The following is a 14,565-nucleotide window of genomic DNA, read 5'->3' as shown; positions in this document are numbered from 1 at the left end:
TCTAAGGAAAAATATTGAGACACTATGCAGAACTTAGCATGCAGAAAATACAGGTAGAGAGACTGGGTTTCTGGACAAATGGAGAAACTAAGGCTGTCATCTTTGGAGAAAGTTCTAAAGCTGAGACCAGTTATTTTTACATATGGCTAGGCAGTGTCTCATGTAAGTGGTACACTGAATTGAGTGGGAAAATCATTCAAGGAAACTGCTTTATCTTTGGGCAGCTCTATAGATAATGTCTCTTTTGAGGCTCATATGAAGAGCTGTACAAATGTACTTGGTTGTCTCAAGAGTCTTCTCTTATCATCACTTCATGGCCACGTGTAGCATCGTTTGCTCCTATTTTGTTTTTTGTGTTTGTGTGTGTGTTTAGGTTGAGGGGTTGGGAGGACAAGAGAGATGTTGATATCTAGCTGTATAGGAACTGTTAGCCATCATTTCTTTTTGCAAACTTTGTATTTTGCTTTTAGTGGCCTTAGGCAAAACAATTCACTACACTGGAAACGTGCAAGTAAAATTTAGTTATTTAAAATCATTCAAAACTACAGTAGGCCTTTAGGGGTTTCAGAAACTGTGTTATATAGGCAACTTTCTTTGTACAGAGTCATTCTTGAATATATAGGAAATGTGTGACTCTCTTAAGTGCTTAAATTACAGACATTTTCAAACATAGTTGAGGTCCCACTAATTTATTTGAAATATTATGGCCCTAATTGCATTAAAATTGGTTTTAGTTTTTTTTGTTAATTTTTTGATGTGTCATTCAAAATTAATTGGTAATCGATTTTCTCTTTTGTCCATGTGCTAGAGTATTTGTGATATAAACATGAAGAAACTGTGTTCTTCAAATATGACTAGTCCCAGCCTACATTTGAAATTCCTGTATTCAATTAAAAAAAAAAATATCAGTGACTTTTAGTATTCCAAACTGTTTCAAACACTGATACTAAGGTCTTTTTCTTTCTTAATTTCCTAACTCAAATAATTTTCTTCTAATTTTGTGAATCCAAACCTCATACCAAGTGACTTAACTGCATTCTTTCCATCTATTACACACTTACTGCTAACAAAGATCCTATAATCTGAAAAAAATGGATTTGCACCAGATAATACACCAGCTGTGTCTCCTGTTTTATTGATGACGCATTACTCTGTAACAAGGTCCTGCTTACTCACACAAACATTTAGACACATCTAGTGATAGGAAAAATCTAAATGCCAATTCTTTTTGTGCAAAGAGAAATACTTCACACAGGAAGGTCTGAAAGGGAAGAAATGCCTTTTAGAACCTGATGCACTGGAATGAATCTGGGTCACAGTAATGTTTAGAAAACAAAACAAGATGCAAATGAAAATAAAATGCCATGCAATTAGGGTGCCTCAGACAAAAAAGCCTATATTTCTATGTTGCATTTGCCCACATAGGGGAGTATTCACTTTTTCTGAACAAAAGTTCTAATTGACTGAGACAAGAAGGGATGTGGGTGAGGGGAGACGGAGGTTATTAAACAGTGGGATCCCTGAGGGCAGGGGCAGTGCTATCATTGTCATCCTTGTTCCCTCTTTATGAAAAGCAACTATTATATATTTTACCTTATTTATTTCCAATGCTTGCAACAACACCACAGTTCAGGTGGGTTGTTCTCATTTTACCAGTGATGTAACTGAGCCTCAGAGACGTAAAGTAACTTGCCCAGAGTAACATCCTAGAATGGTAGTCAAACTCGGACCTCTGTGTGTGACCTTACTTCTCAAAAATCTTACACGATTATGAAATTTAAAAAATGGTGAGCATTCTTTAAAAGTTTAGCGAATGGAACGAAAAGCTTTGTGATAGGAGAATTGGCACATCCTCCTAGGTTTTGATTAGGGAAAGAGGGGGTTCTAGAAAAATAATAGCAATAATCATAACCGTCAAGAGTTTGCAGATTGGATGGAACCCAGCCTCGGGGACCATGATTGAAAGAATTCCTGAGACTTGCTCCTTGAAGTTTTCCTGACTGTTAGGTACAGGGCCATGGCAATTTCAGGGAACATTAAGAAAGAGGCATTTCATTTGCTTAAAGGACAATGGTTTGGCTTATTCCTTCTCATAAATGGAATTAAAGAATCACAGCATTTGATCTAGAGATAATTTGCATGTTCCAGTATACAAGCTGGGTGGCTGCCTGACATACAGTGATTCTTCCTTAGTCTCAAATTCCTTGGGAATTTGTTCTTCATCCTCATATTTGAGACACTTGTTTTGAATGGGACTAGTCATTTAAAAAAAAAAGTTTGCTTCCCTATCAAGCAGCAGTTTGTCGTTGTTCAAGGCTAGATGATCAATCCAAGTGGTCCAGTCAAGATAGGGTGACCATGTAATTTATTACTCACATGGGGTCATTTTTCTCCTAACTTTTTATTTTGAAAAATATTGAACCTATAGGAGCATCAAAAGAATAATACAGTGAATATATCTGTTGAACTGTCCAGATTTAGCAGTTTGTTAACATTTTGTGGCATTTGCTCTCTCTCTCTCTTTCTCTTTTGATGTAGCCTTGGTATTTTGTTTTTCCTGAATCATTTGAAAACAAGATGCAGACATTATGACCGTTTCCCATTACATCCTTTGCTGTGTATATCACAGAGCAAAGGCCATCTTTCTACATGAGCACAGTACTGCCATCACATGAAGTTGTTCCCCAAATTTTCTTTACAGGTATTTCCCCACACCTATGGGCTTCCCAGATGGTGTTAGTGGTAAAGAACCCAACACGGGAGACATAAGAGATGCAGGTTTGATCCCTGGGTCAGGAAGATCCCCTGGAGGAGGAAATTGCAACCCACTCAAGTATTCTTGCCTGGAGAATCCCTTGGACAGAGAAGCCTGGTGGGCTCTACTCCATAGGGTCACAAAAAATCGGACACAGCTGAAGTAACTTTGCACCATTCCCTATGATCATGCATTTCACTGGGTTTTCTAGTCTCTGTCTTCTTTTAAAAAAATCTTTTATGACATTGACATTTTCAAAGAATCCATTATAGTTGTAATAGAATGTCTCACAGTCTAGGTATTGCTAATGTTTCCTTATAATTAGCTTCAGATGAAACATTTGGCAAGAATACTACGTAGATAATGTTATGGAAATTGGGGTACTTAAGAGTGGAATTGTACACTGTTGGTCATTATGCTGAGATAACAGGTATTATAAACTGGGCTCCCTGGCTACACTAATCATAGACCCCTACCTGCATGCAAAGTGGCTAGTCCACATATTGGCACATCCCTAAACTGGGCTAGTCAGAGTTCTCCTCTGAGATATTTTGTATTGATCTGAGGAAAGAAGGCTCTCTCATACTGGTTGCTAAGCTCTTTGTCTGAAGTTAGGAAATATTGAAATGCAGATAGAAAGAAAGAAAATAGAGTAAGTGAATCCTGATGGCATTTATCCTCTGATTCCAGTTGTCTCCAAAATTAAGTTCATTTCTGTTCTTTAAAAAATTATTGAATGTTTATTATATGCCAAGCAGTTTTCTAAGGCATTTCACACGGTAAATCATGTGGTTCTCCTAACAGGTCCAGGAGATAATTTTTGTTAAACAAGGAAGGAAAAGCTTAATTCACTCGCCACAGATCACACAATTAAAAATGGGTGGAACCAAAATAAGAATCCAGGGACTTCTCTGGTGGTCCAGAAATTAAGACTTTACTTTCCAAGGCAGGGGTTGCAGGTTTGATCCCTGGTCAGGGAGCTAAGATCCCGCGTGCCTCGTGGCCAAAACACCAAAACATAAAATGGAATCAATATTGTAACAGATTAAATGAAAAGACTTCAAAAAAAGCCACGCGTGCACACACACACACACACACACACACACACACACAAATACAAATAAGATTCTATGGCACATGATCTCAACTACAGTGGTAGAATACCATCTAGTTTTCTCTTGTGTGTGAACTTGTTAGCTTGGGTTTCTATCTTTTGCAATCTACAGTCCAGGTTAATATTGATATGACCTCCAATCTGTAGGAACTGAAGAATCAAGTCTGAAAAGACGAGGTGTGAATGGGAAAAGCCCCCTCCTTAGGCCCTGTTTTTATGTATCTTTCAGACACAAGTCTTTATGACTAGTAAGGGTATACTCTTGATTTAGCATTTTCCAACACTTTGCTTGCAAGGATCTGTAGGATGTTATTGTAATGAGTACATTAATAGTGAAAGAATTTTGGCAAAGGCAAAGTTGAAGCTTTGATAATTAGTGTTTAGTCAAACCAATTAAAATGTTTAGGACATCAACTAAGAGGAAATAATCTTTCACACATTGCATTTTTCACTGCATTATCCCTCTTGGAGCAAATTGTTTTAAGAGGCTCTCTTCTTAATGTGTTGGGTGACTGTGTAGTCATTTTTAAAATATAAAACAGAAGTTCATATGAAGGAAGCGGTCTTCTTGATGACAACGAAAGATGACAGGGTATTGTGAAATCTTAATGTGTAGCATGATTGGTTGTAAATTGCTTCCATGTTTGCTGAGGTAATTTGCGAATAAGAGATGAGTCAGATCTTCCATTGGGATCATAGCACATTAGAGTGAAAAAGCCCAAAAGTTAAACAGAGATGTGGTTTAATTTTGATTTACATCGCTAAGTTGTTTCAGTCATGTCCAATTCTTTGCAACCACATGTACTGTAGCCTTCCAGGTGCCTCTCTCTGTGGGATTCTCCAGGCAAGAATATTGGAGTAGGTTGCCATTTCCTCCTCCAGGGGATCTTCCCTACCCAGGGATCAAACCCGTGTCTCTAACATCCCCTGCATTGGCAGACAGGTTCTTTACCGCTAGTGCCACCTGGGAAGCCCCAACTCTTAATATCAAACAGAAGCAATTCAGTTCTTGAGACCCCAGGTGTCAGTTTTTAAATATTTGTAAGATCAAACATAAAGGGACTTCCCGGGTTGCCCAGTGGTTAAGAGCCACCTGCCAATGCAAGGGACATGGATTGGATCCCTAGTCCAGGAAGACTCCACATGCCATGAGACAACTAAGTCCATGGGCCATAACTATTGAGCCTGCACTCTGGAGCCCTTGAGCCGTACCTACTGAAGCCCGTACGCTCTAGAACCCATGCCCCGCAATGAGAGCAGCCACTGCAGTGAGAAACTCATACACTGCAACTAGAGAGTAATCCTTTCTTGCAGCAACGAAGACCTGGTGCAGCCAAAGAAAATAATAATAAAATATAAAAATTAAAAAAAAATTAAACATAAAACTAAGATATTATTCACAAGTATAAGTTATTATGACCACTTTTATACCAAACCAGCAGTTTTCCATGTATACTGAGGGACATTATGGGCCAGTCACTCTTCTGAGTATTTTTCACACATGAATTTGAAAGATTAAAGAACAGTGACAAAAGGGGCTGAAGGAAATCATGTCTCTGTTGATAAGCCAGCTTTCTTAAATCTTTATTAAGGAGCTGTTGTCACTTTTATTTCACAGGAGGAAAAGTTGAGCCCTCAAGTTACTTGTTTAAAGTCAATTAGTAGATGGTGGTTTGAGATGAGAACTCAGATCTTTCTTGCTGCAAAGAATAAGCTCTTTCTGTTACCACACACCTGTGTTCAGGAAAGAGTGAATGATGTTGAACGAATAAAAGAAAGTAATCAGGGTTGAATAGGCTAGGATTTGAGGTGAGCCTCGAGCTGTAATATTTGTCTAATGTAATAAATATATGCTGTATGTTTAAACATATATATGTGTGTGCTTAAGGGTTAAGCTGTGTGAGTTTCTCCCAATTAATTAGATTCAGCATAGTTTATTTCCTTTATAAGTAAAGATAACTAACTTTAATGCTGATGGTGATATACAAAGGTGAGCTGTGTTTCAAAGAATACAGATTAGTATATTTCTAACACTATTGCTGTAAAAGCTGAGGCTTAGAATGTTTCTGAGCACATTTTATTCCAGATTCTCTCATTTCTAGGGTCATAGAGGAATGAGGCATTATGATGCTAGGTTGTTTTTCAGTTTGTAGTGGTTTTTCCCCTGATTGTAGGCTGAAAAATTTTAGTCAGTTTTAATACCTCTTAGGGTTTATTTTACTAAGCCTACCCTAATTTTCAAGAGTAGTCTGAATTATTTTTTGTACTCATAGCACATATGTACTTTATCTGTTTTTCCCTTGTAGAAACGATTTGTTGTCTGTTAATTACATAAGAAATATACATTTATTAACCTCCACATTCTCCCTATTATTGTTGTTGTTATTCAGTTGCTAAGTTGTGTCCAACTCTTTGCAACCCTGTGAACTGCAGCACACCAGCCTTCCTTGTCTGCGCTATCTCCCAGAGTTTGCGCAAACACATGTCCATGGAGTCAGTGACACCTATTATGTATACATACAAACAGATGTTATCTTAAATGAATCCCTCAAATGCTGCTATCAGAGAAGACATTTTGAACTGCCGTGATAGGATCTAGTGGGTGACTTGGAACTTGCAGACTTGTAACAAGGCTAGAGTGTGGTTCAACCATTGTTAAAAGTTTGTATCCCTATCATTGCATTCCTGTTTCTAATTCCTATAACCAGCCAGTAATGATAGAAGAAAATATGAGCTATTTCTTTGCATTGGCAAAATCACAGTTTAAGAAGACATAGTTTCCTTAGTTATTTTTATTAAAGTATATTGTTTCTAGTGGTTGATATAGTTAGATAAAAAAGAATTCAAACAGTTTTTGAACTAAAATAAAAAGCCTTAAAGTGTTTAGTTATGTAACCTTAATGAAACATTGTCTTCTGTCTGCCTGGGATATAGGGTACTCTGATGGGATCTGGAGCCAAATGTGATGTAAACTTCAAACACATTTAACATCCTATAAGATCTTACACATTTAAGAGATCTGTTTAAAAATGCCAAGGTTTCTCTTCCTAGATAGTTGTGTGATATATATGTATATACACATGGTGTTTTGCTTTACAATTTGTTTGTAAACTTCTGATACTTATTCAAGGATCCAGATTAGACACCCATGATCTATCTGTAATTGGTGTAGTTCCTCTGTAATTGTTGGATTGTTTTTGCTTGTTGTTTAGTCACTAAGTTGTGTTTGACTCTTTGTGACACTATGTGGGGCTTCCGCCGGTAGCTCAGGGGCAAAGAATCGGCCTGCAGTGCAGGAGCTGCAGGAGACATGGGTTCATTCCCTGGGTTGAGAGGAGCCCCTGGAGGAGGGCATGGCAACCCACTCCAGTATTCTTGTCTGGAGAATCCCATGGATAGAGAAGCCTGGCAGAGTATAATCCATGCTGTTGCAAAGAGTCAGATACAATCAAAGCTACTCAGCATGAATTACAGGCCACCAGGCTTCCCTGTCCTTCACTATCTCCTGGAGTTGGCTCAAACTCAGTCCATCGAATCAGTCAGTCAGTCAGTTCAGTTGCTCAGTCATGTCCGACTCTTTGCAACCCCATGGACTGCAGCACACAAGGCCTCCCTGTCCATCACCAACTCCTGGAGTTTACTCAAACTCATGTCCATCAAGTTGGTGATGCCATCCAACCATCTCATCCTCTGTCATCCCCTTCTCCTCCCACCTTCAATCTTTCCCAACATCAGGGTCTTTTCAAATGAGTCAGCTCTTTCATCAGGTGGCCAAAATATTGGAGTTTCAGCTTCAACATCAGTCCTTCCAATGAACACCTAGAACTGATCTCCTTTAGGATGGACTGGTTGGATCTCCTTGCAGTCCAAGGGACTCTCAAGAGTCTTCTCCAACACCACAGTTCAAAAGCAGCAATTCTTTGGTGCTCAGCTTTCTTTATAGTTCAACTCTCACATCCTTACATGACTCCTGGAAATATCATAGCCTTGACTAGATGGACCTTTGTTGACAAAGTAATATCTCTGCTTTTTAATATACTGTCTAGGTTGCTCATAACTTTCCTTCCAAGGAGCAAGTGTCTTTTAATTTCATGGCTGCAGTCACCATCTGCAGTGATTTTGGAGCCCCTCAAAATAAAATCTCTCATTGTTTCCACTGTTTCCCCATCTACTTGCCATGAAGTGATGGGACTGGATGCTGTGATCTTAGTTTTCTGAATGTGGAGTTTTAAGCCAACATTTTCACTCTCCTCTTTCACTTTCATCAAGAGGTTTTTTAGTTCTTCACTTAAGCTGAGCGCCATAAGGGTGGTGTCATCTACATATCTGAGGTTATTGTTATTTCTCCCAGCAATCTTGATTCCAACTTGTGCTTCATCCAGTCCAGCATTTCTCATGATGTACTCTGCATGTAAGTTAATAAGCAGGTTGACAATATACAGCCTTGATGTACTCCTTTCCCAATTTGGAACCAGTCTGTTGTTCCATGTCCAGTTCTAACTGTGCTTCCTGACCTGCATACAGATTTCTCAAGAGGCAGGTCAGGTGGTCTGGTATTCCCATCTCTTTCAGAATTTTCCACAGTTTCTTGTTATCCACACAGTAAAAGGCTTTTGCATAGTCATTAAAGCAGAAGTAGATGGTTTTCTGGTATTCTCTTGCTTTTTTGATGATCCAACGGATATTGGCAATTAGATTTCTGGTTCCTCTGCCTTTTCTAAATTCAGCTTGAACATCTGGAAGTTCATGATTTACATACTGTTTGCTGAAGCCTGGCTTGGAGAATTTTGAGCATTACTTTGCTAGTGTGTGAGATGAGTGCAACTGTGTGGTAGTTTGAGCATTCTTTGGCATTGCCTTTCTTTGGGACTGGAATGAAAACTGACCTTTTCCAGTCCTGTGGCCACTGCTGAATTTTCCAAATTTGCTGGCATATTGAGTGCAGCACTTTCACAGCATCATCTTTTAGGATTTGAAATAGCTCAACTGGAATTCCCTCACCTCCACTAGCTTTGTTCGTAGTGATGCTTTCTAAGGCCCATTTGACTTCACATTCCAGGATGTCTGGCTTTAGGTGAGTGATCACACCATTGTGATTATCTGGGTCATGAAGATCTTTTTTGCATAGTTCTTCTGTGTATTCTTGCCACCTCTTCTTAATATCTTCTGCTTCTGTTAGGCCATACCATTTCTGTCCCTTATTGAGCCCATCTTCACATGAAATGTTCCCTTGGTATCTCTAATTTTCTTGAAGAGATCTCTAGTCTTTCCCATTCTATTGTTTTCCTCTATTTCTTTGCATTGATCACTGAGGGAAGCTATCTTATCTCTCCTTGCTATTCTTTGGAACTCTGCAATCAAATGGGATATCTTCCCTTTTCTCCTTGCCTTTAGCTTTTCTTCTTTTTTCAGCTATTTGTAAGGCCTCCTCAGACAACCACTTTGCCTTTTTGCACTTCTTTTTCTTGGGGATGTTCTTGATCCCTGCCTCCTCTACAATGTCATGAACCTCCATCCTTAGTTCATCAGGCACTCTGTCTATCAGATCTAATCCCTTGAATCTAATTCTCACTTCCATTGTATAATCATAAGAGATTTTATTTGGGTCATACCTGAATGGTCTAGTGGGTTTCCCTACTTTCTTCAATTTCAGTCTGAATTTGGCAATAAGGAGTTCATGATCTGAGCCACAGTCAGCTCCCGGTCTTGTTTTTGCTGACTGTATAGAGCTTCTCCATCTTTGACTGCAAAGAATATAATCAATTTGATTTTGGTATTGACCATTGACCATGTGTAAAGTCTTCTCTTGTGCTGTTGGAAGAGGGTGTTTGCTATTGCCAGTGCATTCTCTTGGCAAAACTCTGTTAACCTTTGCCCAGCTTCATTCTGTACTCCAAGGGTAAATTTGCCTGTTACTCCAGGTATTTCTTGTCTTCCTACTTTTGCATTCCAGTCCCCTATAATGAAAAGGACATATTTTTTGAGTGTTAGTTCTAGAAGGTCTTGTAAGTCTTCATTGAACCATTTAACTTCATCATTCTTCTTCAGCATTACTGATCAGGACATAGACTTGGATTTCTGTGATATTGAATGATTTGCCTTGGAAACGAACAGAGATCATTCTGTCGTTTTTGAGAGTGCATCCAAGTACTGCATTTCAGACTCTTTTGTTGACTATGATGGCTACTCCATTTCTTCTTGGGGATTCTTGCCCACATTGGTAGATATAATGGTCACCTGAGTTAAATTCACCCATTCCAGTTCATTTTAGTTTGCTGATTCCTGAAATTTCAATGTTGACTCTTGCCATCTCCTGTTTGACCACTTCCAATTTGCCTTGATGCGTGGACCTAACATTCCAGGTTCCTATGCAGTATTGCTCCTTACAGCATTGGACTTTACTTCCATCACTAGTCACATCCATAACTGGGTGTTGTTTTTGCTTTGGCTCCATCTCTTCATTCTTTCTGGAGTTATTTCTCCACTGATCTCCAGTAGCACACTGGGCACCTACTGACTTGGGGAGTTCATTTTTCTGTGTCCTATCTTCTTGCCTTTTCACTGACTCATCACGTGAGCCAGTGATGCCATCCAATCATCTCATCCTCTGTATCCTCCTCCTGCCCTCAGTCTTTCCCAGCATCAGGGTCTTTTCTAGTGAGTTAGCTATTCACATCAGGTGGCCAGAGTATTGGAGCTTCAGCTTCAGCATCAGTTCTACCTGTGAATATTCAAGGTTTATTTCCTTTAAGATTGACTGGCTTGATCTCCTTTTGTTCAAGGGACTCACAAGATCCCTCTGATAGTTTATGGTGAACAGTGTCAGATTTGTGATATCCAAAGATTTATCTTTGGGACCAGGGGCCAGGCTTGGTCACTCATGAGCTTTTATGTAGCAGAATTTTATTAAAGTATAAAAATGGACAGAGAAAGCTTCTGAGATAGACATCAGAAGGGGTCCAGAGAGTGCCCCACTATAGTGTTATTAAAGCCCTATATACTTTCATCAGACCCAATCCCACAACATTACAAGATTAGAATTAACAAGATTAAAATTAACAGTAGAAAGGTCTTACCAGCCTCACTTCCACATAAGACAACAATATTAATCAGAAGGTTGTGTTATAAAGGAGAAACATGTCCTTGAGCAAGATACATTGTTGTTATATAATCCTTAGTACAGAGTTTAAGTTGAGTTGTTTTGTTGTGTAATCATTAGCTCTGGGCTTAAAGAAAATAATATGTGACTAAGACTAAGGAATGTAGAAAAAAAATTTGTTGTAGAAAAAAAATTTGTCGTTTTCTCCTCCTTGAGGGCCTTATCAACCTACCTAAGAATTAGCTCTCTCAGTTCTCCAGCACCACAATTTGAAAGCATCAATTCTTCGATACTTAGCCTTCTTTGTGTTCCAACTTTCATATCCATACGTGACTACTGGGAAAACCATAGCTTCAACTGTATGGATCTTTGTTGGCAAAGTGATGTCTCTGGTTTTTAATATGCTACATATTTTGAAGTCACTTGGTTGACTTCTAAGGTTAAACAAACCCCTTTGAGTTTGCCTCAACTGTGATTGAATTCAAGGGGTTGCTTGTGTCTGTTCTGTACCTATAGCAAAACACTGGGCTCCCTCTACCCTGCCTCATTAACATGAAACATAGGACACATTCTTAAAATTATTCCCCATCTTAATTGCCTTTTTTGGAAAATATCTTGTTAATGGCAGTAAATCAAAACATGACATTTCATGACCTTCTGATTCATGTGATCCACCTAAGAACATTTCCATGTTTACTTGGGCTCTCTGGGGAGTGTTCCTTTGGCTCCATAAAACTCCCTCTCTCCAACCCTAATCTCTTTCCCTGCCAACGGGTTGGGAATGTTCATCTCTATTTGCAACTTCTATGTCCCTTTATTACCTTTATTAGAAAAACTGTTGCTCATCAGTGAATGGAAGAAATGGAATTTGCTGTTGGTGGCTCAGTGGTAAAGAATCTGCCTGTCAATGTAGGAGACGTGGATTTGATCCCTGGCCCAGGAACATCCCTCAGAGAAGGAATTGGTAACCCACTCCAGTGTTCTTGCCTGGGAAATCCCAGGGACAGAGGAGCCTTGTGGGCTACAGTCCATGGGGGTCACAAAAGAATTAGACATGACTTAGTGACTAAACAACAAACAGCAGCAACAGGCTTGTGCTTACTGAGGACTTACTTTTTTGAGGGCAAATCATTAGATAAAGGGCTATTTTATTTCTCTGTTTGAGTGGAAGTGCTTTTTGGCGAACAGACTATGGCATATGAAACTGGACAACAGGAATAGTAATAGCAAAAATAACAGCTTTAGAAGTAAATTTAAAAAGTTATTCACAGTTCCTTTGGAAATTACCTAAGTTCATCCATACATTCATAGTATTAGGAAATAACATATATAACAATAACTGACAACCAATGAGTTCAGGAAGATCTCAAACATTTTTATTCCCACAAAGGTTCAAATTATTAAAACACCTTGAAAATCAGTCTTCTTTCTGTATAACATTGACTGCCAAAAGGAGAAAAATCATGTATAGCCATTGGATTTGTGTTCTTTTTACCTTTGTAAGGCAATGTATTAAATTTTTGGAAATGTGAACGAGAACTGATACAGCTACAAACTGCAGAGTGTGTTGTATATGGTGGATTATTGCTGAACTAGTCCTGGATGTACAAATTAATAGTACAAGGAAGTTTTGCAGACATACAACTGAAATTCCTGATGGAATATTTCAATTTAAACTGTATTGAATCTGGGTACTCCCACAACAAAATTTTCAGTCTTAACTCTGTTGGAAAGAATTATTAAAGAAATTTCCAATTGAAGTTGAAATGCTAATGACAAGCCTGTCTCATAATTATGTGGTGAATGTCTAGACTTAGCTCTAATTGGTCTTATTTTAATACATTTATTGTTTAATTGCTTGTGGGGATGATTTACTCTTTCTTAGAGCTGAGATTAATGGCAACTGGTGGCTTTAATTGGCATTGCTATCACAGAAATTACCAAAAGTCTCAAAATAGAATTGAGAAGACAGATTCTAGGCATGGAGGAATGTCAGACTAATAAAGCTTTGTGAAACTTTGTTTTAGAAGTATTACTACTTCAGTGATTTTGTAATGTGCCCATTAAAACTTTTTAATTCTTGTTTTTAAGTGTAGGGAGTTGAGTCCATACTATGGCTTTGAATGTATTGCCTTTTACGGAGTGTAGGACTGACATTTTAAAAAGGGAAAAAAATGCAGCATCTAGAGCTATTAATTTGAAACCACAGTTATCATCAGTTATCACAGTTATTATCCTCTAGATAATAATATTTTTAGTAGAATTTTGGAAACCTATGTTAAAGAATAATGTATGTTGAGTATTCAGTCTTCTTTGATTGCTCTAGGCCTTTTGAATATACATTTGCAGTCTACTATTATTTGCTGTACAAATCACGTGTGGCATTGTTGTTTACATATTTCATCTATTGGTGGACAGGAAAAACCTGTTATCTCTTTTATGTATTCATGTTAGTGTTGTGATCTATATCAAATCAGATTTTTGTCTTAACTAGCTTTGGAAGGTAGGGATAGAGAAGACTGCCAATTGGTGCATTGTATATTTTTTGGTATGTATAAATTCATTGTTAAAGTATAGATAAACATGATGAGAAGTCTAATATTTTCCAGACAATGGAGTTAGGCAATAGAGGGGAATACATTTAAGTGGGAAAATATAATTTATAAAATATAAGAAGTTGTATCATATCTATTTGGTACAACAAAATGAATGAGAACATAGGATATTACCAAAAAAAAAAATAGTACTCTTAGTTTCTATTGTTGTTGTTGTTTTATTTTTATATATGATGAATATATAAAAATCATAAAACAGGCATTTGTCATGTTGACAGATAGTTCTGGGGTGAACACTGGGTAGCACTGAGGTGAGGAAATAGAAGCTGGCCAGTTCCCTGAAACTCCTGACCCCTTTATCCCTCGCTCGGGACAAACTCATCTGTTTGGCTTGATGTATCCACTCTGTGGTCTTTTGTCATAAATCTATGAAGAAAGGGGATATTGACACCATTATGGGCATATTTCACTATACGAATATACCACAATTTACGGTTCAATCCCTGGGTTGGGAAGATCCCCTGGAGAAGGAAATGACAACCCACTCCAATATTCTTGCCTGGAGGAGTTCAGGGATGGAGGAGCCTGGTGGGCTACAGTCCATGGGGTCACAAAGAGTTGGACACAACTGAGTGACTAACACCCACCCACCCACCACAATTTATGTGAATCCTAGTGTTGGGATCATTTCAATTTAGTTGCTCAGTTGTGTCTGACTCTTTGTGACACCATGGACCGCAGCATGCCAGGCTTCCCTGTCCATCACCCTGGAGCTTACTTAAACTCATGTCCATCAAATGGGTGATGCCATCCAACCATCTCATCCTCTGTCGTCCCCTTCTCCACCCACCTTCAATCTTTCCCAGTATCAGGATCTTTTCAAATGAGTCAGTTCTTCGCATCAGGTTGCCAAAGTATTGGAGTTTCAGCTTCACTGTCAGTCCTTCCAATGAGTATTCAGGACTGATTTCCTTTAGGATTGACTGGTTTGCTCTCCTTGCAGTCCAAGGGACTCTCAAGAGTCTTTTCCAACACCACAGTT

At 38.5% G+C, this 14,565-nt stretch overlaps 1 long non-coding RNA gene across 1 annotated transcript in view; it reads left to right on the top strand.

Annotated features, from left to right (window-relative positions):
- Nucleotides 1–14,565, top strand: part of LOC145546185 (uncharacterized) — a 249,035-nt gene that overhangs the window by 56,576 nt on the left and 177,894 nt on the right. The window lies entirely within an intron of this gene.

This window comes from Giraffa tippelskirchi, chromosome 4 (genome assembly GCF_054371585.1).
Source record: "Giraffa tippelskirchi isolate mGirTip1 chromosome 4, T2T-mGirTip1v1.2.pri, whole genome shotgun sequence".
Classification (NCBI taxonomy): Eukaryota; Metazoa; Chordata; class Mammalia; order Artiodactyla; family Giraffidae; genus Giraffa; species Giraffa tippelskirchi.
Note: the sequence above shows the minus strand (reverse complement) of the source record. Positions and strands in the feature narration are given on the sequence as shown.